Source organism: Schistocerca serialis, chromosome 1 (assembly GCF_023864345.2).
Source record: "Schistocerca serialis cubense isolate TAMUIC-IGC-003099 chromosome 1, iqSchSeri2.2, whole genome shotgun sequence".
Lineage (NCBI taxonomy): Eukaryota > Metazoa > Arthropoda > Insecta > Orthoptera > Acrididae > Schistocerca > Schistocerca serialis.
The window spans coordinates 821,403,483-821,431,169 of record NC_064638.1 but is presented as its reverse complement, the minus strand read 5'-3'; positions in this window follow the sequence as shown (position 1 = coordinate 821,431,169).

Below are 27,687 nucleotides of genomic sequence, written 5' to 3'. Positions count from 1 at the left end.
TGATGTTGTTTGCGTACCACTAGTACACCTATGAATATTCTCGTGAATTTGATTACATCGTATGTTATGGACCACTTTGTTTATAACATATGACCCGAATCATTGACTTACCCATGATGTCACAATCCAAACTGAAGGCAGCTATGTCCGTCCGTTTTACATATCACACAGTAATCCACACCCTGCTCATCAGTCAAATGACAAGTCAAGTGCTTCCTTACCAAGTGACAAGCCATGCTCCTTCATCTGTTTCCAGTAAATCGAAATCCAAGATGGCAGACACATTTAAGCACATTTAAGCATATATAAACTCAAAGTGAACTGTATAAAATGATGCCTGGTTAAAGTAAAAATTGTCAACTATGTTTTCATTCCTGAACACAAAAACTGTTTATTGACAGTCACATCAGTTACATCCATAAAACTGATTGGAATGTATATATCATTTACTATGCAAATCGAGAATGTGTCTAACAACAAGAAAGAATAATGACCCAGAAATAGACAAATATTATAAAAAATACTGTGATACATTAAGAAAGGTTATTAAAAAGTCCAGAAGCATGTGCATCATGTCTGAGATTAATACCTCTGATAACAAAATCAAAACAATTTGGAATATTATTACAAGGGAGACAGGGCAACCAAGAGTACAGGATGATGGCATCACCATCAAAGCGAATGGAAACTTGGTAAACAATAAGCTGAAAGTCGAAAACACTTTGAATAATCATATTTTAAATGTTGTACAGAAAATAGGATCTAAATGTCCATTGGAAGAAGCAAGGCAGTTAATGGAGGAGGTCTTACCCACACCATCTGATACAATTGAAATTCCACCCACCTCTACTTCCAAAATTAGGAAGATAATAAACTCTCTCAAGAATAAAAGCTCACATGGAATTTATGGCATTTCCAGCAGGATAATAAAAGCTTGTTCTCAAGAAATAAGTGGGATTCTTAGCTACATATGTAATAGCTCTCTGAAGCACGGTATTTTCCCAGATAGACTGAAGTATGCCATTGTTAAACCACTGCATAAAAAAGGGGATACGTCTGACGTCAACAACTACCACTCAATCTCTCTTCTGACTGCCTTGTACAAAAAATACACTGCATAAAAAAGGGGATACGTCTGACGTCAACAACTACCACACAATCTCTCTTCTGACTGCCTTGTACAAAAAGTAATGTATTGTAGAGTAGCTTCACACCTTTGTAAAAATAAAGTATTAACAAAATGTCAGTTTGGTTTCCAGAAGGGTTTTTCAACGGAAAATGCTATATATACTTTTACTAATTATATATTAATTGCTCTGAGTAACTGGAAGTCACCTGTTGGGATTTTTTGTAATCTATCAAATACTTTTGATTGTTGTGTAAATCATGGAATACTTCGAGATAAGCTCAAGTACTGTGGTATGAATGGGACAGTACTCAAATGGTTTAAGTCATACCTAACTGGAAGAGTGCAGAAAGTTGAAATAAGCAGTTCACATAATATGCAAAAAGCTGGTGATTTCTCAAACTGGGGAACTATCAACAATGGGGTGCCACAAGGTTAGGTCTTGGGTCCTCTGCTGTTCTTAATATATATTAATGACTTGCCATTGTATAATCACGAAGATGCAAAGCTGGTACTTTTTGCTGTTGATACATGTATAGCTATCACACCCAACAGACAAGAATTAACTGGTGAAATTGTAAACGATGCTTTTTAGAAAATCATTAAGTGGTTCTCTGCAAATGGGCTCTCATTAAACTTTGATAAAACACAGTATATACAGTCCTACGCAGTAAATGGAATAACACCATTAAAAAATATAGACTTCGATCAGAAAAAAGGTAGCTAATGTAGAATATTCAAAATTTCTAGGTGTATGCATTGATGAGGGGTCAAACTGGAAAAAAACAAACTGAGGATCTGCTGAAACGTTTTGAGTTCAGCTACTTATGTTATTAGGGTCATTGCAAATTTTGGCCATATACATCTGAGTAAATTAGCTTACTACACCTATTTTCATTCTCTGCTTTCGTATACATATATATATATATATATATATATATATATATATATATATATATATATATATATATATATATATATATATATATATTGTTGATGTTCATCTTATATCCTCCTTTCATGACGCTATTCCTTCCATTCAACTACTCTTCCAGGTCCTTTGCTGTCTCTGACAGAATTACAATGTCATCAGCGAACCTCAAAGTTTTTATTTCATCTCCATGGATTTTAATACCTACTCCAAAGTTTTCTTTTGTTTCCTTTACTGCTTGCTCAATATACAGATTGAATAACATCGGGGAGAGGCTACAACCCTGTCTTACTCCCTTCCCAACAACTGCTTCCCTTTCATGTCCCTCGACTCTTACAACTGCCATCTGGTTTCTGTACAAATTATAAATAGCCTTTCGTTCCCTGTATTTTACCCTTGCCATCTTTAGAGTTTGAAAGAGAGTATTCCAGTAAACATTGTCAACAGCTTTCTCTAAGTCTACAAATGCTAGAAACGTAGGTTTGCCTTTCCTTAATCTTTCTTCTAAGATAAGTCGTAAGGTCAGTATTGCCTCACGTGTTCCAGTATTTCTACGGAATCCAAACTGATCTTCCCTGAGGTCGGCTTCTACCAGTTTTTCCATTCGTCTGTAAAGAATTCGTGTTAGTATTTTGCAGCTGTGGCTTATTAAACTGAATGTTCGGTAATTTTCACATCTGTCAACACCTGCTTTCTTTGGGATTGGAATTATTATATTCTTCTTGAATCCTGAGGGTATTTCGCCTGTTTCATACATTTTGCTCATCAGATGGTAGAGTTTTGTCAGGACTGGCTCTCCCAAGGCGGTCAGTAGTTCCAATGGAATGTTGTCTACTCCTGGGGCCTTGTTTCGACTCAGGTCTTTCAGTGCTCTGTCAAACTCTTCACACAGTATCGTATCTCCCATTTCATCTTCATCTACATACTCTTCCATTTCTATAATATTGTCCTCAAGTACATCGCCCTTGTATAGACCTTCTATATACTCCTTCCACCTTTCTGCTTTCCCCTCTTTGCTTATAACTGGGTTTCCATCTGAGCTCTTGATGTTCATACAAGCGGTTCTCTTATCTCCAAAGGTCTCTTTAATTTTCCTGTAGGCAGTATCTATCTTACCCCTAGTGAGATAATCCACTACATCCTTACATTTGTCCTCTAGCCATCCCTGCTTAGCCATTTTGCACTTCCTGTCGATCTCATTTTTGAGACGTTTGTATTCCTTTTTGCCTGCTTCATTTACTGCAGTTTTATATTTTCTCCTTTCATCAATTAAATTCAATGTTTCTTCTGTTACCCAAGGATTTCTTCTAGCCCTCGTCTTTTTACCTACTTGATCCTCTGCTGCCCTCACTACTTCATCCCTCAAAGCTACCCATTCTTCTTCTACTGTATTTCTTTCCCCCATTCCTGTCGATTATTCCCTTATGCTCTCCCTGAAACTCTGTACAACCTCTGGTTCTTTCAGTTTATCCAGGTCCCATCTCCTTAAATTCCCACCTTTTTGCAGTTTCTTCAGTTTTAACAGATTGTGGTCAGAGTCCACATCTGCCCCTGGAAATGTCTTACAATTTAAAACCTGGTTCCTAAACCTCAGTCTTACCATTATATAATCTATCTGATACCTTTTAGTATCTCCAGGGTTCTTCCATGTATACAACCTTCTTTCATGACTCTTAAACCAAGTGTTAGCTATGATTAAGTTGTGCTCTGTGCAAAATTCTACCAGGTGGCTTCCTCTTTCATTTCTTAGGCCCAATCCATATTCTCCTACTACGTTTCCTTCTCTCCCTTTTCCTACTACCGAATTCCAGTCACCCATGACTATTAAATTTTCGTCACCCTTCACTATCTGAATAATTTCTTTTATTTCATCATACGTTTCTTCAATTTCTTCGTCATCTGCAGAGCTAGTTGGCATATATACTTGTACTACTGTAGTAGGCGTGGGCTTCGTATCTATCTTGGCCGCAATAATGCGTTCACTATGCTGTTTGTAGTAGCTTACCTGCATTCCTATTTTCCTATTCATTATTAAACCTACTCCTGCATTACCCCTATTTGATTTTGTGTTTATAACCCTGTAGGCACCTGACCAAAAGTCTTGTTCCTCCTGCCACCGAACTTCACTAATTCCTGCCATATCTAACTTTAACCTATCCATTTCCCTTTTTAAATTTTCTAACCTACCTACCTGATTAAGTGATCTGACATTCCACGCTCCAATCCGTAGAGTGCCAGTTTTATTTCTCCTGATAACGACATCCTCTTGAGTAGTCCCCACCCGGAGATCCGAATGGGGGACTATTTTACCTCCGGAATATTTTATGCAAGAGGACCCCATCATCATTTAATCATACAGTAAAGCTGCATGCCCTCGGGAAAAATTACGGCCGTAGTTTTCCCTTGCTTTCAGCCGTTCGCAGTACCAGCACAGCAAGGCCGTTTTGGTTATTGTTACAAGGCCAGATCAGTCAATCATCCAGACTGTTGCCCTTGCAACTACTGAAAAGGCTGCTACCCCTCTTCAGGAACCACATGTTTGTCTGGCCTCTTAACAGATACCCCTCCATTGCGGTTGCACCTACGGTACAGCTATCTGTATCGCTGAGGCACACAAGCCTCCCCACCAACAGCATGGTCCATGGTTCATGGGGGGAGGGTAGGACACTTAATATTTTTAATTTTTTTCTGAGGGTTGGGGAAATTACCCTCTTACTATATCCAAAAATTCATCTAATGAGTAGAGGGAGTTGCCATTAAGAAATTCTTTTAATTTCTTCTTAAATGCTATTGGCTATCTGTCAGACTTTTGATGCTATTAGGTAAGTGACCAAAGACTTTTGTGGCAGCATTATTTACAACCTAGTTAGCCAAAGTTAGATTTAACCTTGAGTAGTGAAGATCATCCTTCCTTCTAGTGTTGTGCCCATATACACTGCTATTACTTTTGAATTATACATATGTATATATATATATATATATATATATATATATATATATATATGAAATTTGTCATTAACAATCCGAACAAATTCAAAAATAATAGCAGTGCATATGGGTACAACACTGGAAGGAAGGATGATCTTCACTACTCAAGGTTAAATCTAACTTTGGCTAAGAAAGTTGTAAATAATGCTGCCACAAAAGTCTTTGGTCACTTACTTAATAGCATCCAAAGTCTGACAGATAGCCATATAGCATTTAAAAAGAAATTAAAAGAATTTCTTAATGGCAACTCCCTCTACTCTTTAGACGAATTTTTGGATATAGTAAGTGGGTAATTTCCCCAACCCTCACAAAAAATTTAAAAATATTAAGTGCCCTGTAATATTTTGTGTAATGTAACATCTTGTATAGACACCTTTTATTAGCCTGACACATTCCACATCATTACGAAGTGTCATATTCATGATCTATGGAACAAGTACTAATCTAATCTAGAACAAGCATAAAAGATACTCTCCCTAAATAGCTGAAATCAAATGTCTGCTTATGCTGTGTAATTAAGGAATTAGTAATACATAGTTGATGAAGATGAGTTTAACTTCAAATACTATTCAATGAAAATTCAAAAGGGTGAAATAAAATGAATTACTGTTTTATGCTACTGTTAGTTGTCTTCTCCAGCAGATGGATGCACTTATGCACATCTGTCCTGCTCATCAAGTGTCACAATGTTCTTTCCAAGTCTAAAATACCTTAACAAACAAGTCAGAAACGCACAAATGTGCAGCAATATTTACGTTAAATATCACGATGCTATTTTCTACTTCCCCTCTCAAAGTAAGTGTACACCCAAAATTACGTGCCTCAATGCTATTTTGAGGCCTAGACACACATACTAAAGAAATAACATGTGAAACAGATAGCTGACATTTCAGATTTGCCCTAGAAGATCGATATTAACCTCACCAGGCTTATAACTATGGGAAATATATGTTGCCTAATTTATACCAGGCAAACACAAACGAACTGGCAGTCTGAACTTCTAGTAGAATATAAGAAATCCATTATTTGGGGATAATCTTGGTGCAAGTTGCAATACACCATCAAATTAAATCTAAATTGCTTTATGATGCTTGTCAAGTGTTCATAGTGGGATCTCAAGACGGAAAGGATGTTTTCATTTGGATCTGAGAGACATTATTGGTCGTCTATAGAACAAACTGACAGCAGTTGTAGTTTTTATAAGTTCCCCAGCACCATCTTACAGGAGACAAAGATAATGCATCACTGGAAAATATAATTGACGATACTGATTGGCAGATATTGGATTTGATTGCAAATTATTGGCCTAATTGAGGTTACGCACGAAATGAACGGCTGCAATGTTTATCAACCGAAACTATACTCCCAAAACCCTCTAAAGCGTTTACAGAGCGTATTTTCTGCAATTAACTACCATAACACCAACATCAAGTAAAAATATGTGTTTTAATGTACCACACACACTACATAGACATACATCATTTTAAGAAGGATGGAGGAAGACGTTTTTGTTGCTTTGCGTCACATAAACTACAGGCTGTTCCTTTGTTTGCATAAAATACACCCAAAGACGATTGCGGAGGTTAAGCATCTCGAAAGAGGATGACTGCATTGATGTCAGTATCGATAAGGTTGCTCACAACTCTCGAAAATTCAGACTTTACACCAAAACAAAATCGTAAGGTTTTGAGTACAAAACAGGCTTTGCAAGCACAATGGACCTTCAGATGAAGCATTTTCAAATTTCCGTATTTCTTATTAAAATACACACTGCTTGCGTATTGACGGTACTGATAAAAACATTTTAATTACGTCACACTTGTTAACAACAAAAGGTGAGGAACAATACTACACTTGGTAAGCTCTAAGCACCTCCAAAGTATTTAAACACATGCGTCTTACTCAATATCAATATTAAAATAAATTATAGGTCAGTAAATCATCGTAGTTTGACCATTGTACCACACATTAAACTGATATAAATACATTAAAAATGGTTGCAAAACGCACCCATAGGTGCTACTCCAGCTCTAATATGAAATTTAAAGTGCACCACGACTTAGAAAAGTAAACAGTGTTTTTACCACATCAAAAACCCACCTCTAAGTTCTTTATTCCTACTGCATTTTGCAAGCACAATGTAGCATCAAAATAAAAAATTTTGATAGGTGCCTTGACGTCATCGTTGGCGTGGTTTTCCGTTGACCGAAATGCCACTTTCCGAGCAGAACACGATCGTAAGGACGTTGACAATTGGTATGATTATATCGTGAATTAAAAGCAGGTTGGGGAAACAGCGGTTTGTTGCTTTAATTTTGGACACCATTGCAGTTTCAAAACATACACACCTCAGTACCATTGCAGATGTAGCTTACAGTTTAAGGTGCGCTGCTAATTACCAAAGTAAAGAATTCACATGTCACGAACTTGTGCATTATCAAAGGCAGACATTACAGTGACCACATGCTAGAGAACTGACTTAATTTTGCTTATCACCTTCTGCTATTTATTTGTAGAAAACTGTATTACTTTCATTTCTTCTGTAGTAGACTGTGATGTTGACCCATTAAAGTAAGCATTACCGCATTTTATTCCCTCTGTAATAAATGTTATAATGTTGTTGTCTCGTTAAAGTAAGCATTGCAGTGAGAGACAGGTAATTTACAAAGGTTTATAAATCAGAGAGATGATATCAGCTCGTGGATCTTAAACAGTATTTTGTATGAGCAGTATGTATCAGATACTAGGTAGAACAGTATTCCTTTCATTCCCTCTGTAATATGTTATAATGTTGTTGCATCAGCAAAAAAAGCAATACAAAGAGAGAGAGAGAGAGAGAGAGAGAGAGAGAGAGAGAGAGAGGAAATTCACTGTGGTATATAAATCAGAGACATGATGACACTGATGATGTAGAGGTCGATGTGGAAATGTTGTTGTTTTGGTCTTCAATACGAAGACAGGTTTGATGCAGCTCCCCACATTACTCTGTCCTGTGCAAGCCTCTTCATCTCCGTGTAGCTTCTTCAACCTACATCCTTCTGAATCTGCTTACTGTATTCATCTCTTGGTCGACTTCTACGATTTCAAACCCCTATAGTTCCTTCTAATACTAAATTGGTGATCCTTTGATGTCTCAGAATGTGTGATCCCTTCTTTAGTCAAGTTGTGCCACAAATTTCTTGTCTCTCCAATTCTAATACGGTACCTTCTCATTCGTTATGTGTTCTACCCATCTATACTTCAGCATTCTTCTGTAGCACCACATTTGAAATACTTCTATTCTCTTCTTGTCTAAACTGTTCATAGCCCATATTTCATGTCTATACATGGCTACATTACATGTAAATACTTTCAGAAAATACTTCTTAATACTTAAGTGTATGTTCAGAGTTAACAAACTTCTCTTCTTCCGAAACGCCTTTCTTTCTATTGCCAGTATACATTTCGTATCCTCTCTACTTCAGCCATCATCAACTATTTTTCTCTCCAAATAGCAAAACTCATCTACTACTTTAAGTGTCCTGTTTCCTAATCTAATACCCTTAGCAACACCTGATTTAATTAGACTACATACCACTATCCTTGTTTTGCTTTTGTTGATGTTCACCTTATATTCCCTTTTCAAGACGATGTCCATTCCATTCAAGTGCTCTTCCAAGTCCTTTGCTATCACTGATGAAACTACAGTGTAGTCGGCAACCCTCAAAGGTTTTATTCCTTTCCCTGAACTTTAATTCCCACTCCAGATTTTTTCTTTGCTTTCCTTTACTGCTTGTTCAGTGTACAAACTGAATAACGTTGGAGACTGGCTACAACCCTGTCTCACTCCATTCTCAAGTACTGCATCCCTTTCATGCCCCTTGGCTCTGATAACTCCATCTGGATTCTGTACAAGGTATAAATAGCCTCTGTCTCACTGTATTTTGCCTCTGCAACCTTCAGAGTTTCAAAGAGAGTGTTCCAGTCGACATTGTCAAACCTTTCTCTGAGTATAAAAATGCTGTAAACGTAGGTTTGTCTTTTCTTAACCTGTCTTCTAAGGTAAGTCATAGGGCCAGTGTTGCCTCGAGTGTTTCTGCGTTTCTCCAGAATCAAAACTGAATTTCCCCAAGCTCAGCTTCTATGATTTTTCCATCCTTCTGTGAAGAATTCCCGTTACTATGTGGCAACCACGACTCATTAACCTGATAGTTCAGTGGCATTCACACCTGTCATACTGTACATAACTTTTTGATTTTGTGTTCGACACATGTGAGAGGAAATTTAATGATGATACAGTGCAGTAGATGGGACAGATGTTGTAAATATGTGACCACTATTTCTCCATATACTAATGGGTAGGAAAGTGATGGTCGGTGGAAAATGATGGTCAAAGAAGAACGACGCTCAATAGAAAGTGATGGTCAATGGGCAATGATGGTCAGTAAAAAATGGAGTACACATGCGAGGTGAAATTTAATGAAGACGCATTAGAGGGAAGAGAAAGACTGTGTCTTCATTTTATTCTGCCACAAATAAACAGGAACACTCTATAGATAGACCCTGCTTGAAAACTCTGAATCGGGTTTTTGTTCCCTAGTATAATTACTGATAAGTATTAGCTTAGGGAGCCCTTCTTATTCAGTCGCTGAAATCTGAGAAGCTATGTTAAATGGTGAGGTCAGTTGACATTCTAATTCGTCCCAAAGGTGTTCCATCGGGTTCAGATGTGGACTGGAGCAGATCAGTCCACAAATGATTGCCTCATAGAAGCTGCTTCTTGACAGGGTCTACTGCCATTTTTATATGAACAATCTTTGTCTGACCAGACGTATGTGGTACAAAATGCTGTAAATATCTAAGTACCTCCAAGAAAACGATACAGTTAAACAATAAATGGTAAATGATATACAGTTAGACAGCAAACAGTTAAATGGTAAAGGTAAGTGGAAAGTGGTAGGTTGTGATACAAAAAATGGTAAACAAAATAGTGGGTTGGAAATGATGGCCTATCAAGAATAAGGTTCAGAGGAGAATGATGGTCAGCAAAGAAATGATGGGCAATAGAGAATGATGGTTAGTTTGTATAGGTGACTATCATTACTGCATGTGTTTAAAATCCTTAATAAACAACTATGTGATGCAAATTAGGGCTTACATTGAAATAAGAAATTCTGGGGAGTCACCTCCCCTGACCACTTGTTCATTCAGCTGGTGAATAGTTCCGAATACTACCATTTACCAATTTACCTCTTTACCCATCACCTATTTTACCCATTGTACCTGTTGTGCGTGTTTACTTATTGTACTCGTTTACCTATTTATCAGTTTAACCATTAATCATTAACATTTAACTGTTTCCTCTTTACCATTTTAAAAAATAATGAATGTATTGCTCAGACTTAAGGTACTCCCTTTAAAAGAACTCATTACTTTAAGAGCAATTAATGTATTGGTAAAAAACTTGTGATGGATACCAAAACGCGAAAACTGGCATGTATGACGATGTATGAAGAAAACAATTAACATGATAGAAGAATATAAACAGCTACTGGAAAAAGAGGAAGCCACTGTAGATTTGCAAGCAAGGCTTTTATGTTATTTTAAACAGGGTGTGTGGAAGAAGCTAGACATGACTGAATACATATATGTGAATCTACTGCATAAAGTGGTAATACATTAGTTTTTGCATTTATTGATGGACCCAAGGAAGTTTACTATATTAAGGGAATGCATGACAGACCTGTTTATAAACATTCATTCGCATTTGGCCATATGCAGTCCAAAGCGATGGAGTAGCTACATTTATGGTAATTAGTTTGCAACAATTGTAAGCTTTAATTACTATACAGAAATTCTGCAAGAATGCAGAGGAAAAGGTTTGGAACATCCATCCGAAAACATGTATAATGCTATAATGATAGTATAATACAGCAAATAAAAGGCAAAATTAAAATTCCCAAGTGCTTTTGGCTAAAATAATGGCAAAAAGAACACATGTAATTAGTAATTCAAGAGATAGCTCACAGGCAAACAATTAGATGTACAAGATGGATAATTTTAATCCGTGATGTGGAATAACTCAGGATAGAAATGAGGTACTGCAAAATGTGGTAGATAAAAGTTGTATGTGGCTTTGATGTTGAATTTGATTTTCAAGGTGATTTAGAGGTTAAAGTCATTTTTCAAATGGGAACCCTAATATTTGATTTAAGATTTGAAAAGAGCGGCAAATTTTAGGTATAAAATGATACATCACTCAGGGGCACAATAAGTGCCAATGAAGTTCAAATAAACAAATATATTTTTAGTTCTAGTAAAGTTTATCCCTGAATATAGGAGAGGTATAGCAAAATACAATGTTAGAAGCAAATTGGAAGGAGCATAAAGCATCATGTACCATTACCAATAACCATGATCTTAAAGTTAACTATTGAAGGTAATTCAAAGGTTGAGTTGTGTTTCATGGAATTCCTTAATTGTGATGTCATAGTTGGAACAAGCAAAGAGATTCGAATTTTAAGTTTTCATTAATGTGTTCAATGGCAAAAATAAATACATAACAATGAAAAATGTTATTATGATGTCTGAAAGACACACCAAACATAATTGAAACATACCTCATTGATTTACAAGGTGCTGAGTAATCCTTTCTCCTGTCATCCCTTGGGATGCCCCTTCTAGATTGTATCTAACACTCTATTTTTGTGTACAACTCCTCTGCTCTGAGATAATCCCTACTAGAACTGAAAACATATTTGCTTATTAGACTTTGATTAAAACCTTGCTATGATTTTGAATAATATATTATTTTATACATAAAATTTCTCTCTCTTTTCCAATCTTAAATAGGATTCCCATTTTAAAAAATCACTTTAATCTCCTAAATACCTTGAAAAACACGTTCAAGGTCTTGGCCATTACTAGCAATGTGTGACTCTCTTTGCTACCTACATTTTTATGTAAAACATTTTTCTGTATCTCATCTCTATTCCGAGTTATTCCCTGTTATAGATTAAAATGGTCCACCCTGTACATTAGGATTCTGGAACGTATCTTCTCTGTTTTTGTCAGATCACTAGCTGGAGAAAGAATTAGATAGTTCAGATGTTGATTTAATTTTCAAGTTGAAAATTAAGCTGGATGTTATTGAAACTACCCCAACACACACGAGGAAAGTTTTCTTTTATGTATGTGAATATATGTGTAAAAATTGATAAAGATTTTGTACAGACACACTTGTCTTCCTACTCATCAATCTGCCAAAAGTTCTAATACAAAATATTTACAATAATCTGCATGTGTTTTTTTAGATGCTCAAAGTGAATGGTTCAGTGAGACTTAAAAGTATTTCAACAAGGTCATAGAAGGAAGAGTAACAATTATTTCTTACCTCTATGAGTCATACCATTGCTGATTGGTCACACTGGATAAGATGATGAGGGATACAGCTCCACAATCCTAGTGCTTTTTGTCATAAGTGCAAAAAGCATTTGATCATATTACCATGCTAGATAGATTACAAGATATACAGGTAGATGCAGAACTCCTTCTGTTAGCATTGTTTACTTTGCTAATGTTGGTGCACTTTAAGTTATAATTTAGATCTGCAATAGTGATCATGTGTATGTTCACAACCCATTTTTATGTATTTAGATGGCTTTCATGTGTGGTACAAGGATCAAACTATGGTTAGGTACGAAACTACAATCTATTTCAGTAGGGCCAATTAGCAAGCTGCATATATTTTAATAGATTATACAGATAATTTAGATGTAGAAATATTTATCTGAAATATCCATAGGGCTCAGAAAGTTATGCTTAACCTATAACTTTTGACCAGCAGTGCCAATAAATATGTTTAAAATCGATGAGGCCCTATCATTTGCAATAAAACGAATATTTGCCAGTCAACACCATCGATTAAATTTTTTATTGGTGCACTATCTTCGTCTTTCCTAAATTGGTGATGGAAAACTTATAAAAACTTCAGGTAATGCCAGTTAATTCTATAGGCAACCAAGACCATACCTAAATTTTAACACTTTTACATGTTGAGTTATCATTGCAACAGTTGAAAGCATCATAAAAAAATTAGATTTAATTTGTGGGTGCATTGTAACTTTTACCAATAGTATTCCTAAGTAATGGAATTAGTTACATTCTTCCAGAAATTCAGACAACCTATTTGCTTGTGTTCGCCTAGTATTTTAGCTCATAAATATTTTCTGCAGTTATAAACGTGGCCAGCTAAGTATAGATCTTTTCTATGTAAATTGAAATCTCAGCTGTGTGTTACTTCTTTAGCCACATGTGTTAGGCATGAAATAACATTGAGGCACTTAATTTCACAGGTCACTTAATTTAAGAGGCACCATATTGGTGGGTATGTTGTGTAGAAAATAACATTGTTATAATTGACGTAAATACTGCATTTTTTGTGTTTCTGACGTGTTTTCACGCGTTTTAAACTTGTGAAGAGCATTGAAACATTTAACCAGCGGGGTACATATAAATAAGTGCAACTGTTTGTCGGAGAAGACAGTCAATACGAACATATAACACTAGCTGATTTTCTTTCTCTTAATGGAAATTTTATGAAATAGTATTAGAAGTAAAACTCATCTTCATCAGCTGTGTATTAGTAATTCGTTAATTGCATTACGTAATGAAACATTGGTTTTCAACTGTTCACAGAGAGTATGTTTTGCACACATTCTCATATTTCATAGCAAATGATATTTATTGTCTAATGAAATTTACTGATGTGAGTGACGAGACCATAAGCAATTTCTTTTAGTCAGGAATGAAACCATAGTTGACAATTTAAATTTTAGCCCAGCATCATTTTATGCAATTCATTTGGAGGTTATGTATATTTTAAGTGTGTGTGTGTTTCCTGACATATTTTAGCTGTGGGAATACTGTAAACATAATAGTCTGACAAATAATTCATGTAGTTCTGATATTTTTAAGCATGTTGCAAAGCACTGCATTACTTGAAATACTTTCTTGCACAGTGCAAACGATGGCAGCTAAAAGGGGAAAGTTGTCACCTGCTTTGGAAGTGTCATCAGCTGAGGAGTTTATCTAATATTGTGTTTGCACACATGATAGATGACATTTATTGATGATGCAGAGATGGAAAGAGAGGGAAATGTGATATTTGCTGTGCTGTATAAATCATGGAAGTGATGAGGCAGATTTAGATATATTGTACATTTTTTAAATTAAATTAAATATGGATGTAGAGACAGAGAGATAAACAGAGAGAGAGAGAGAGAGAGAGAGAGAAGAAATGAATAATTTTTATGATAGGTCACAAATGTAAGAAGTACATTGTTGTAACATTATTACAGGATTAGTTTACATTTACGCATTTAACCATTTAGCGATCTTATCCATTATCCATTTTACCTGTTTACCCACTCATCCACTTAAAAATGTAGCTATTTAACTATTTATCCATACACATTTCGGATTACATTGTAAAAGAGATAAGGTTTATCAGGATTACAGAATTTATTCGATGATTGGATGACATCCAGAAGCATGCATGTATGTGTGTGTGTGTGTGTGTGTGTGTGTGTGTGAGAGAGAGAGAGAGAGAGAGAGAGAGAGAGAGAGAGAGAGAGAGAGAGAGACTGTATGTGGGTGCAATTGAGTTATATATATTTTACCTAAATATCTTCGAGTTTCTAGGAAATTAGGAAATCGTGCAACTTGACGCCACTTTTAGACAACATTTTCATTTTATGCTGATTAAGAACAGAAGTACATACATATGACTTTCATGGAAATAATGGAGATCTTTGACCTTGACACTTGCTCATGTGATGGTTATATAATTTATTACTGCATACCTTTTAAGAAGGGTGTAGTAATCTCTTCTTACATAAAAAATTTTTATTGGTTTATATAATGTAGTAACGTTAACTTCATTTCCCACACGCTGAGAGCTCTGTTAGTTTCTTCTTACACTAGCAAAGATTTTGGGTTAACTCATTTTGTTGATCTGATGGCAGACATGCAGTGGAGTTCCATTATGGACGCCTCTCTTCCGCCCTTGTCTGTGCGGTGGTAACGAGAAGTAAGCTTAAAAGTTTTTCTTTCAGCCAAGGAGATTATTTTTTCTGCTCTTCTACGTAATATTACCGATTTTGTTTTCTGTCCTCCTGCTGATTTCTTATTGCCATTAGGATACTTACTCAAACAGAACTACAGATTCACATGCCATGTTGGGCTAGAAATTCTGGCAATATTTCGGTTTCTGCCTCCAAGTCTCGTGCACCACCACTGACTGGTTCTCAGCGGTATCTCAGCCCAGGGCGGAAGAAAGAACGGTCACACGCTTTCGGAGACAGAGAAGTGGCCATTTTAACACACTGTAGCTCCTGACATTGCTGGTTGAGTATCGTGTGCTCAGAGCATGCAACTTTAGTATTTTCAAGATGCCGTTTGAGTTAGGAATCTGACTATATTGATGGTATCAGCACCATTAACTGCCCCTTTTTTGCAGTGAATTGTGTGATGTTAGTTTTGAGTGTGAAATTTTGATGAAAATTCCAATAATGTAGTTTATAAGGCGAGGGCTCTCTCATCTACATCTACATTGATACTCCGCAAGCCACCCAACGGTGTGTGGCGGAGGGCACCTTACGTGCCACTGTCATTACCTCCCTTTCCTGTTCCAGTCGCGTATGGTTCGTGGGAAGAACGACTGTCTGAAAGCCTCCGTGCGCGCTCTAATCTCTCTAATTTTACATTCGTGATCTCCTCGGGAAGTATAAGTAGGGGGAAGCAATATATTCGATACCTCATCCAGAAACGCATCCTCTCGAAACCTGGCGAGCAAGCTACACCGCGATGCAGAGCGCCTCTCTTGCAGAGTCTGCCACTTGAGTTTATTAAACATCTCCGTAACGCTATCACGGTTACCAAATAACCCAGTGACGAAACGCGCCGCTCTTCTTTGGATCTTCTCTCTGGGCCATGCTGCAACCTCAGTGCTGTTTCCCAGGTATCAGTGCTAACCTCACTGCTCAGATGTAGCTCCTTCCTTGCTTTCAATTTATCGATTAGTTTAATTCATTTCTCTTCCAAATTTTTTCGAATGAATCGTGTGTAACCGATTACCTCACGCACGCTGTTTAAGTGCCCTTCTGTCGTTTAACCTCTTTCCCTCTTGCTGAATTCGTTCTATTTACCGTAAGGACAAAGCTTGTGATGATATTTCTTAACGTGTGTGTTGCACTTGAGTCAGAAAGAGCTTTTGTCCCTCTTTTCCTTGTACCACCCTTCTTCTTAGCTCTTCCTCCCATAGATAGTGTGCGATACATTTCTGCAGATTCCTGAGCTATTTTCTCATCGGTAATGCGTGATTAGGACAACACAACACCCAGTCTCTGAGCGGAGAAAATCTCCGACTCACCCGGGAATCGAGCCCGGGCCCTTAGGTTTGACATTCTGTCGCGCTGACCACTCAGCTACCGGGGGCGGACATCATGAGGTTGGAACTTGTGACTGGAGACCACGGCATTGTGCTGTAAGCATCTTATTGGTGACACTCGCAAATACTGCGATAGGTATAACCTTTTGAACAAGGGCATTAAGTACCCGAAACAGGTTAAGAAATTAAATTACTTTTATGAAATCGTTTGCTGATTATTTCGATATAATAATTTTCTTTCCTTTCAATTCAGAAAATTTAAACCCGAATCAGTGAGTGGATCAATCCCACAAGTAAGAAACTCTAACCTCGGTATAGCTCCTAGATGATTTTCCTCACCTGAATTAACTTCTCGACAGGGTAAACAGAGACGTGTTTCGCTTGCGCAAGTTTTTTGAGCGAAAATTTTGTCTCGGTTAGGGCTTGATTCATCGCTGTCCATTGCACGTGTGTGTGTGTGTGTGTGTGTGAGTGTGTGTGTGTGTGTGTGAGAGAGAGAGAGAGAGAGAGAGAGAGAGAGAGAGAGAGAGAATAAAATTCACTCTTTCTTTCCCATATGCGCAGTATAGTCGTCCATATCACACATCCAGTGTACCTAATTCCGTTTAATACGGCGATGTTAGATGCACTACCGCATAACTCAATTGCAGCTCCATTCCACATCACTTAGGCAGAGGTCAGCAGCTACGACAGATGTCATGCACCCCCAATAAATTTTCCAGGACAAATTCACCTCCCATTACATTTGAATTGGCGGAAAAAATATCATCTAGATTCTGATTGGCTGCTTCATTTTAACATTATGCTGTTGTTAGCTGAGGGGGCTTTTGAGGGAGGGGGGGGGGGGGAAGGGAAGGGGATTCAAAGCACAACTGGACTAGTTTCACCATCCTGGATGAATTAAAATTTATTTTATTTATTGCGACTACTTTCTGATTTGCTGCTTCATTTAATACTACACTTGGCTGGAGAGGAGGAGGGAGGAGGAAAGGGGTACAACTAGAAGATGTCATTGAGAAGGATGATGACGTCAATAATAAGAGTAATGAGGTAACTGATAAGTGTGATGAGATATTGGTAAGAGCAGTAATAGGAGGGCCTGGGTTGTGATGTCATGGGTAGGTTAATGACCTCGGTCACATGATGTAAGTATGTGATCGAGAATATACAATGCAAACAAAGTGCACGAAAATCCTCATAAATACACTACTTGCGCCAATTGATGTTCCTACCTGATCCACTCCAGTTGCTCTGAATAGTCTGCCTCAGTAATTATGTGGATAATTGCAGCACTGTATGCCTGTCCTAAAAGGTTTCTGTATGATCAAAATGATCGTTCCAAACATATTGTCGATGGTACTCTCACATAAAAGTCATCTCTTGACGCAACAATTTCGTTGAGGTTAGATGTATACCTTGTCGCGGAATTCTTAGTCCTTCATTGCTCGAGGAGACCACATATCAACTTGGTACCTAAATGTACAAAGAGTTGCAATAACGCTACTTCTTCGTGCGCATTTAAACTTCCATGGAGAGTTGGTAACAACGCCAAGTTGCCCAACTGCAGCAACGTACACCCTTCCCGCTACACATGTCATTGTTACTATTAGTATTACTCATGTCGTTAAATGTCGTTTGAGGTGTTCGCAGGATTTCTTATAGTGTAGCTGTATGAAATTGTCATTAAAACTTGTAAGCACTGCAAATGCTAAAGAAAATACAAGTTTTATGACCACAAAGTCTTTTACGACTTATTTGTTGCATTAAATCTTACCTGTAGACTTTCGTGTTATTCTCTATGAAAATCACAGCTTTTTGTATTGGCCTCATGCAAAAGAAACACTGAAGAAACTCTTTCAGCACGAGAACAACACACATTTCAGCGTAAGTTCACTGCGGAAATGTACAGTAAAGGAGAGCTACATTTCTTAGACGTTTTAGTTGAGCGGAATCTAGATGGTCTGGTTGGTCACTCGGTGCATCGTAAACCGACCTGTTGGCACAGTTTCCACCAAAACCAGAAGTCCAACGAACCAACGAAAACTCAGAGATGCAGATCTAAAAGCAAATGATTCCAGTATTTCAAAATCTTAAACATGGCTGCGAAACAGCAACTGCGTAAATATGAAGAGGCTGAAAAATCAGCCAACTAGTTGCAAAACAAAGGTTCATTAAGCTCTTGACCTAAGTTTCGATATTTCTAAAAATATTTTCCATTTTACTTCCCTGCTTAAGCTTCCGTAGTGTTAAGCGGAAGTTTTTCTTTTCAGTGATGATGCTTTAGCTTATATTTGCTGTTCTTTCCCCATTCATTTGTAACAGTGACCTTTCTGTAAATAGAACTCTACCTTCTGCACGCTGCATTTATGTACAATATTACTCTGTTAGCAAAGTATTAGTAATTTTATACGTAATGTATACCAGTTAATCTATTCCACTTTTAGTAGCCTTCTAGAGAAATTTAAATGCTTCCTTTAATGTAAAATGTTGTTATTCAACACAAGCTAGGCGCAGTTCTTACGCGCATGTATTTAGCCCCCTCTGCAGCCCAATTTTTCCTGGTCGTTTGAGCCTTAGTCTCTGGCATGACGTACGCGTAATTTACGTAGATATTTTATCCTATGAGTCCTGTTACAATTTTATGTTGACAAGAGCCTCTACCTGTGGGCGTCGACTAGTGAGTATTCATTCTAAAGTACGCTGGACATAGCCTGGCTGCTATCTATAGCCATTCTTGTTTTGTCAATTTTACGTATGAAAAGAGCCGCTCGGCTTCAGCTAATCTAATGTACCATCATGTGAGGTAAGAGGTGAGTACGCTTACCTCACAAATGTTTTTCTATTAATATTTTGTTTTGCTTGTTTTGTAACTGGTTACATACATTTTTAGGACCGAGTCTTCCTGACGATGTTTTTAGAAATATCGAAACCTAGGTCAAGGGTCAACAAAACTTTGTTTTGCAGCTGGTTGGCTGATTTCTTTAATCTCTTCAATCCCAACATTTCCCAAATGCCCCTTAGCAGCCGATTGATTGGCTGTACAATTTTCTGAGGAGCGCCATTCTGCATAAAAATGATCGTTCCCATACATCCACGCTGTTGAATGATTGATATGACGCTGGTGCGCAAAAGACTTTCAGAACGTCTACCAGTGACGATACAGGTAACAGTATCCGCAGAACTCATGTCCTCGAAAAAAATCGGCCGCACGATAAACAATGCAACCCGCACAACACAGTCACCTTTGAGAGTGAAATGGTACTGGATGATGTGCGTGCGGATTTTCCGTTGCCCATTGTGTATTGTGTCCGCCCCAGGTAGCTGAGTGATCAGCGCGACAGACTGTCAATCCTGCGGGCCCGGGTTCGATTCCCGGCTAGGTCGCAGATTTTCTCCGCTCAGGGACGCGCAAGTAGCCGAAGTGGCGTCAAATCGAAAGACTTGCACCCGGCGAAAGGTCTACCCGACGGGAGGCGCTAGTCATACGACATTTTTATTGTGTGTTCTCATGTCCATGTCGTGAGAGATGGAAATGGGGTTCATCTGTTCACATAATGTTCCAAGGGCACTCATTGTCCACTTCCAAGTACGCAAGAAATTCCAGAGCGAACGTTTATCTTCGTGGCAGATCAGCAGGAAGTAACTCCTGAACATGAGTGATTTTGTATGGATAGATGGATAGCAGTGCCAGATGTTTCGTAGGATTTTATGCGACGTGGTCGCAGGCATATGTAAGTGCACTGTAGGTTTGCGCACCACCGCTCGACCCCTCCTACAACGCTGTGCCCACATCTTTGACAGACGTTGGATCATCTGCCTTCCTCCCTCTGTCACACTGCACTTCAAAAGAATCTGACTTTTCGAATTTTGTAATCATTTTTCCCAGACCCTGGCAGACATCGGACAAATGTGTATTTTCGTACCCTTGAGTGTCAGGAACGTCTGCAAGGCTACTGGCACACGGTCACCATCCTTGTAAACAATCCTTACCATCAGCGAGCGACCTTTCATGGGGACAGTCATTTTGGGTGTCTGACGCAAACTAAGGCACAGCCGTATGCCGCGTCTGTTGGTGTGCATGTTCTGACACCTACAGCGCCATCTATTTGTCAAATTTTCGTTAAAGTTTTTTTTGTACCCTGACGTTTCACTCTGCGTCACTATACGCTGTTCGAATTTGACGTCATTCTGAATAATGGTGAAACAGGGACCTTAATTATGGACATCCTGCATAATAAAGAGTCATGCAATTAACATCGTCTTTCGACTACCTAAGAATGTGAAAGGGATGTTGAGCCCAATGAAGAATAGCCATGGCTTCAGACTCCCAGGTGCTTACAATATTCGATGTGAATGTGGTGCTAGCTACGCCGCTCAATACTGTACCGACCGAGAGTGGCACATCAAGTACAGAAATGAAGAAAAAAATCTGTTGTTGCCAAAAACACAATTATGGATGACAACAAAATCTTGTTTTAGCAAATACGGATTTTAGTCCGAACTTCAAACTAAAGGAATTCCATAATCAAAGAGGCTACGGAAATTAAAATATGTGTGTGAAGAACTTTAACAGAGATATGGAAGTCTTACTCAGGAACGCATGTATGAGGGTACATGGCACCGGGAGATTGCATTATTCTTTTTCCGTACTTTTCATACTCTGCTCTGTGGAGAAGCTCTGGCTGTTTGCTATCTAGCTCATTTTAGTGTTTCTTTCATTTCAGCTAGTTACCAGGTAAGACTGCACAGACGTTTCCATTTTTTCCGCAAAGCGTGTTATTGGAATAACACATTCATCGAATTTTCAGACAAACACTACATTAGTTACCCGTAGATCTGTGTGCTGCATTAGCTTCACTGAACAGTTAAGCTCCTACAAGCATATTGTTTATGATTGTGGCATTTTTGTTCAGCAGTAGCGCAATTTCAGATGTTTTTACAATCACTGCATATAAAAATCTGTGTCTGTTATTAAGTTGAAGTTCACACAGCGTCTTGCTGCATGGAGCTCGTGACGTCTAGACGCACATTTTGATATTCTCATTTATTACATAGGTGCACAGGATTGGTTTTAGTATTTTCCTATGTCATACTGGCTCCTAATATTCTGTAGTTGGAACGAGACACGTTGGTAGTAAATTGACCAAACGTCGGAAGCTGGCTTGAGCATGAGAAACAATAGCTTCGAAGTCCACCTCGGAGCCTCGCTCTCTCCAAGTTCACGAAACTTCACTTCGCCGCTGCGCTAGGCTTCCAGGCCAAGACAAGAGCCAGCAGAGCTCACAAGACCTAGTCGATAGCGTAGCATGCTCCTTGAGGCTGCTTGCGGATGGTGCTGTTGTATTCAGAAAAGTTACAAAGCTGCAAAGTATTAGCGAAATGCAGGAAAATTGGAATAGCATCAGGCTTGGTGCAGGAATTGGCAATTGATTATTCACTCTCTGTAGTGTCGAAGCACAGGATCTGTCATCAGCTTGGATGAATGTGTGACATAGGTAAAACAATCAGGACGGAGAAGACGACATGAACTGAGGTCTACTAACAAGGGAACCTCCCCATCCCACCCCCCTCAATCGAGAAAACAGGAAGAAGTTGTGTGGAACAAAGAAAAAAGTAAGTAAAATATACAAACTGAGTAGTCCAAGTGCAAGATAAGCAACATCGAGCATCGGGTCAACTCAGGAGCGCCGTGGTCCCGTGGTTAGCGTGAACAACTGCGAAACGAGAGGTCCTTGGTTCAAGTCTTCCCTCGGGTAAAAATTTTACTTTATTTATTTTCGCAAAGTTATGACTTGTCAGTTCGTTCATTGACGTCTCTGTTCACAGTAATAAGTTTAGTGTCTGTGTTTTGCGACCGCACCGCAAAACCGTGGGATTAGTAGACGAAAGTACATTCCTCTCCAATGGGAACCGAAAACATTTGATCGCAAGGTCATAGGTCAACCGATTCCTCCACAGGAAAACACGTCTGATATATTCTATACGACACTGGTGACGGCATGTGCGTCACATGACAGGAATATGTTGTCGACCCACCTAACTTGTACACTTGGCGAATGAGTAAAAAGGTTCTTCTACCTTGCCCGATTTAGGTTTTCTTGTGGATGTGATAATAACTCCCAAAAAAGTGATGAAAACATAAGAGTTTGTCACATAAACTGCAACAAATGAATGCAACAGTTTCACAGTCACACAGTTTTCCCGTGCTCTGTCAAAACATATGTTTTTAACGTTTTCCAATTTTTTCCGTGTGTAGACCGTCAAATCCTGCATATATCCAAGCAAATCTGAACTAGAATTTTCGAGAGCGAAGTTGATTGTGTGAGTGCCTGAACTTTGGTAATTGACACTTGTCAATTGCTAGAAAATAAAAAAGTTAAAATTTTTACTCGAGAGAAGACTTGAACCGAGATCCTCTAGTACTGCAGTTGCTTACGCTAACCACGAGACTTTTTTTTTTTTTTTTTTTTTTTTTTTTTTTTTTTGAGAGTGTTCAGATATGGGTAGGTGGAGACAAGGTGGGCAGGGGTCGAAACCCGAGGCCTGGCCGCGATGTCTCCCCCCTCCCGTCCCTGAATCACTCACTCAAAGTAGCTTTTTGATTTTTTTTATTTATATTTTTTTTTTTACCAGGAAAAGGGTAAATGGAAAAAAAGATCTTTATTGGTACAAACTTAAATACAACAGAAATGCCATCCTTCCGGCGAAAACAACACAAGACAATATACTCGTACAAGGCGAGGAATTTTTTTTTTTTTTATGAACATGGTGTAGGGAAAAAAAGAATAATAGGTCTGATGTAATCTAAGAGGTGTGAAGCAATATACAGTGGAGCGAGGGAAAGACCAGTGTTGTCTGGGGTAGTGCATTAAAGAAAGGAGGCGCGTGTCCATGCGCCTATTCCACTGTGGGGTACAATGTAGAAAGTAGCGCGGGGAGTCTCAGATGTCAGCAGGGGGGGCGGGAGTGCTGTCGGCGTGTGGCACCATCCAACTGAGCGGGGGTGAAGTAAAGATCGCGTGTAGGTAATTGGCGAAGAAGGCGCGGTAGCGCGGTCGCTGTTCGACTTCACTGTGGGCGGTTTGTAAGTACTGCCAGAAATCAAGGCGTGATTTGTCGCCACCATTATACATGTAGGTGATCGTCCATCCCTTGACCCAGACAATCGCATGATTTTTGGAGGCGGGGAAATAAGTATTCGCAGGATGGATAAAAGTCCATGGGTCAATCGAGTCCGGCGGAACGCGGAGGTAACAGGCAACGAACTGTCGGGCAAGTTTCCAGACGTCACTGGTGGCAGTACAAGTCAGTTGATGGACATCGTCATCCACGAGGTGGCAAATGGAACAAAGTGGAGAGTCCTGTAGTCCGATGGCGTGAAGGCGATGGTTTGTGGCGAATTTTTCATTTGCGACTTGGTACCATGTTGCCCGGACGTTGGAGGGAAGAAAAGGCTGGTGGATGTGACGCCAAACCGTTGGCCACCGCGTGGACGGATGTCTCAGTTCGATATTGTTGCTGGATATGGAACGAAGGAGAGGGGTGTAAAAATCTTTAGGTCGAGGAGAACGCGTGGTCGGTAAGTGTGTGTGAGCATAACTGAAGTCGACGATGAAATCAGAAATGTGCGTCAAATGATGCTTGATGTGTCCGACTGGTACTGGTGGTGTTATGGTCGCGGGCACAAGAATTTCCAGCAAGCTGCGCGTAAGGGAGGTGCCCCCGCGCCACTGCTTGTGCATGGTGGACATGTACAAGGACGCCGCTCGGAGTCGCACATTGACAAGGCCGAGGCCGCCTGCTCGCGGGGGAAGGGTGAGCGTGTCGCAGCGGACCTTAAAGATCGTACCGGCTGTAAGGAAGTATCCGAGGGCAGCCTGGAGGCTGCGTCCAATAGTTGATGGCAGCGGGAGGACCTGTGCGATGTGGACCATTCTGGCCGCCACATGTTGATTGAGGTATTGGACACGTTGTAAAGAATCGAGTCGTCGGAGAAGATTTTGTCGCACCGTCGTGCGGATAGTTTGGAGTGCACGCCGAAAATTGATGGCAGCGGAGCGGCGCACGGTGGAGGTGAAAATGATACCAAGATATCGTAGTTGTTGTACACACGGGAGAGGTGCTAAGTCTTCGTGTGAGAGGCCGCATCCAATGGGCATCGCCGCGGATTTAGCCACATTCATGTTACTGCCCGCTGCAGTGCCGTACGTTGATATCAAATCAAGTACCGTGTGTGTTTCACTCCGTGAGCGGATCAAGAGGAGGAGGTCGTCCGCATACGCACGACATCGAAAACTGTGCTGTCGTAAAGTGAGACCAGAAAGGTGGCTCGTCAGACTCCCGATGAGTGGTTCCAGGCTTATGGCATACAGTAGGGTCGAAGGTGGGCAGCCTTGCCGTACGGAACGCCGGATCGCCACTGGTCCCGCCACACGGCCGTTAACCTGAATCAGAGATTCGGCGGTGCCGTACAGGCGCCGGATCACGTCGATAAAGGCTGGTGGAAAACCCATGCGGTTCATCACTGAGAACAGAAAAAGATGCCGCAATTTGTCGAATGCGCTGTCAAAATCAATGGCAACCACTGCGGCGCGGAGTCTGCACGCCGCTGCCAGTGCAATTAAATCGCGACATTCTCCTGTGGCCGTTTGTATATTAACTGAGCCGCCCGGAGTTGTCTGTTCCGGGGATAGAATGCTAGGCAGGATCTTGCGGCATCGCGTTGCCAGTAGGCGTGTAAAAATTTTACAGTCTGCGTTAAGCAGAGTCAGGGGACGGTAATGTGCTGTCGTCACCCCTGGTGTCGGTTTGTGGATGGGTATAATAATTCCCGTGACGAAGGACGGCGGTACGGCGTTCCCTATCGTCAGCAGTTCATTAAACATCGTTGTCCACCGTGATGCCATTAGTGTGAAGAAAGCGCGATAAAATTCTATCGGGAATCCGTCGACACCAGGTGACTTATTCAGAGCACCTTTTTTGATTGCATCGTGGATTTCGTCACGCGTAATGGGCTCCATCAGCTCGTCCGCTTCGTCGCTGGTGAGGGTGCGAGTTACGTGTGGTAACACAGACTCCTCAGCGTGGTTGTTGGTAGTCTCCTCCTGGTACATTGTGCGGTAGTGGTCGACAAAGGCACTGACGATTTCGGCCTGGCAAGTGACGTGCTGGCCGCGACAAGTGGTGATCTCGGTGATGAGTTGTTGTCGTCGATGTTTCCTATCGGAGGCGATATGATGCATGGTGGGATGTTCTTGTTCCGCCGAATCTTGACGTCGGGTTCGCACCATAGCCCCCTGCAGTCTACGGCGTGTCAAAGTTACAATTTGCGCCTTAATCCTGCTGCGTTCCCTCTGGGTGTCGGGGGTGGGCGGTTGGGCGTCCAGGTCGCGGAGAACGGCGTAGAAATAGTCGGTAGTGTGCCGGCGCCACATAGCAACTTCCTTTCCATACTGAATCAAAGTACGTCGAATGGCAGGTTTGGCACATTCTAGCCACCAGGTCAAGGTCGTGCAGTATTTAGGTAAGCGACGTTCACAGATGGCCCATGTCTCGGTAACACGTTGAAGACATTCGGGATCATGAAAATGGGAGGTGTTTAGCTTCCACGGTGCACGACTGCGCCAGACCACTTGCTTGGGGAAGAGAATGTTGCAGATGTAGGCACAGTGGTCCGAAAAGGCCAGGGGCCAAAGTTCCGCACCTTGGACTGCAGGTGTGAGTTCCCGAGAGACGTAAATTCTATCAAGGCGGCTCGCGGAGTGACTCGTCTGGTAAGTATGTCCAGGCGCGTCGCCGTGCCGAACTTCCCAAGTGTCGCGGAGCAACAGATCTCGGACCACAAGACGCAGTTCTTGACAGGTGTTGTAGTGGGGCACTTGATCTTTAGGGTGCAAGACACAATTAAAATCACCCCCTAGCAAGTAATGGTCGCAGCGTCCAAGAAACAAAGGAGCGATTTCTTCTGAATAGAAGAGGGCCCTGTCGCGTCTGCGGGTGGAGCCTGACGGAGCGTAAATGTTGATGATACGCGTCCCCATGACGGTGACGGCCATGCCTCTGGCAGATGGAAGGTATGTGATATCGGCCACTGGAATGCCTTCTCTGGCGTAGATGGCTACACCGCGTCCCAGGTGGTCACCAGGAGAAGGATAAGTGTTATATCCCGCGACGTCTGGTAGTGTGGCCAGGTGTACTTCCTGTAGTAGTGCGATATCGACCTCCGACGCCCATATCATCTCTCGCAGCAGTTGAAGTTTCACGGGTGAGCTAATGGTGTTAGTGCTGATCGTCGCTATTCGGTAGGTTTGGAGCTGTAATCCGCCGTGGAGGGGAACTCCACCGGCGGAGGATGAAGAGGGACGAGGCAACGGTGAGTCGTGCCGTACGCCACCTGACGGCATTATCAGCGGCGTAACGATGCTTCCGTCTGGGGTAACTCTGTCCCCAGCGTGTGGTCCGGCTCCTCATCGACGTCCTCACTCCACACCATTGAAGGCGTTGTCGTTGTGATGGTCGTACGTTCCACTTCGGTCGTAGGGGCTGTGGACGTCTCGGCGGCAGTCGCATCTGTGGAGTCCATTGGTTCAGGAGCACCTGAGCGAGCCAGTAGAGTAGGCATCGACGTATCCACAGTCGGCGTCATGTTGTCGTCATTCGTATCGTCGTGTAGGTTCTCCGAGGCCTCGTCGGGTCGGACGGCCTCTGGAGCATCGGGGGGTGGTGATCCGTCTCGTTCCGAGACCGTACGGCGCCTCCTCTTGCGCCTCTTAGGTGAACGTTGTTTGCGGTTTCGTCCCTCCGTGTCGGAAGACGGGAGGGAGTCGCGTCGCTCCGAGAGGAAGGCCGTCGCGGGAACGTCAAATGAAGGGGCGTCCATATGTTCAGGCGGGTGGGTGTCGGAAGTCGTCGCTGTTGGTAGTGGCGCCGGAGTAGCGTCAGGCTTTGAGCGCGACGCGTCGGCCCCAGCGGTATCCGTAGCAGCTGGAAGGGTCACCGGTGCATGGTCCGATGGGCGGCGGCCGGTGGGAGGAGAACAGAGCGCCGATGCGTAGGTGATCGGTAAAACCGTAGTCGGAGCCGGAGGTGCCACGGTAGCGGCTGGCAATTGGGTGATTCGTCGCTGAAGACACTCAGATCTGAGGTGTCCTTCTTTGCCGCACCCGGAACAGGTCCTGGGTTGGCCGTCGTATATGACAACCGCGCGGCACCCGC